A 1,253-nucleotide genomic window follows, 5' to 3' on the forward strand; every position below is an offset into this window, starting at 1 on the left:
TGTGTGTGTGTGTGTGTGTGTGTGTGTGTGTGTGTGTGTGTGTGTGTCAAAGGACAGAAAAGCACGCCTTACTGTTGGATGATTCCACCGCTTCTGGGATGGTCTTCAGGGGGTTTGCCCCCTCTTCTCACGTCCAGCTGGACCAGAAACACTTCTAGTCAGCGACACAGTGAGTACCTGCAGAAGGAAGGGGACAGCGGGTCTCAGGAGGGGCATCAACACACAGAGGACTGGGCTCAGTCACCCCAGTTTCTCCTCCCCAGGTCATGCCCTATTATAGAAATGGTGGATGTAGTTCCTCTGCAGATGATCCCTGTGTGATTCTTGCTCTACTCTCTCTCCTCAGTATGGTTACTGAGCCCTGACCAAATCTCTACAGACTCCGTACTTTTTGTCACTGTTAGACTTGCCCTGTGGTTGTCTTTCTGGTTTCCTGACCTCAGGTGGACTACAACCTTCTGTTCCTCGGTGGAAAGGGCTCTAGCAGTGAATCTGGACACTGGTAGAGTTACTCAACACCTTGTAAGATGGGAAATCAGAGGAAGATGGAACAGGGTCCAGGTGGTGACTGACAGGCTTCGGCCAGGATTTGAAGCGACAACAGTTGGGTTAAGACAGGAGGGGCTGAGGGAAAGAGGGAAGTGGGGAGGAAAAGTCAGTAGGGGAAGAGACTAGAACCAAAGAAAGACAACCCGATGCTTAAAAGGAACTTTGGCTGCCTGCCTTTAAAAGTTATTTTTAGGTTCAAGTGAATTAACTCTGTGAATTAATTTTCGCAATATTTGAAACGAACCATGTCCGAGGCAGCGTCCAAGGCAGAGTCTTGGTGGTCAGCTTTGCCATTTTGTCTTGACAGATCCTTCCCAACCATTGCATCCCCTTCTCCTACGGAGGAGTTGCTAATTTGACTCCAAGAAGGCTCTGCCAGGAGCCGGGATAGAGCAGGGGCTACTCTTAATTGCACTTCCAGGGCAGCAGTGGGCAGTGCCCCAGCCAAGAGCCCTGTCCCTGTCCATGAGGCACATGCATCTGTGACATCAGCAGCCCCTTCCTAGTTAACACCAACTTAGTAAAAACACATTTGCACCTCAGTAACAAATGTAGTTAACCAGTGGCATGACAGCAGGAGAGAGACAAGCAGCCCAGGTTGGGGTTGCAGCAGAGAAATAGAAACTAGACATCTGCCTGAACAACAAGGCCTGGCTTTCTCTCTCTCTCTCTCTCTCTCTCTCTCTCTCTCTCTCTCTCTCTCT

At 50.0% G+C, this 1,253-nt stretch overlaps 1 protein-coding gene across 4 annotated transcripts in view; it reads right to left on the reverse strand.

Moving 5' to 3' along the window:
• Window positions 1-1,253, reverse strand: part of Pknox2 (PBX/knotted 1 homeobox 2) — a 273,157-nt gene that overhangs the window by 97,001 nt on the left and 174,903 nt on the right. For 3 of the 4 annotated variants that reach the window (XM_028755806.1, XM_028755808.1, XM_028755809.1), the window contains one exon: window positions 73-177. The exons of the other annotated variant lie outside the window; for it this stretch is intronic. The gene's annotated coding sequence lies outside the window, so the exon portion shown is untranslated. The remainder of the gene's footprint in view (window positions 1-72; window positions 178-1,253) is intronic. 4 annotated transcript variants of the gene reach the window in all.

This window comes from Grammomys surdaster, unplaced genomic scaffold (assembly GCF_004785775.1).
Source record: "Grammomys surdaster isolate TR1022 unplaced genomic scaffold, NIH_TR_1.0 126086, whole genome shotgun sequence".
Taxonomy (NCBI): domain Eukaryota; kingdom Metazoa; phylum Chordata; class Mammalia; order Rodentia; family Muridae; genus Grammomys; species Grammomys surdaster.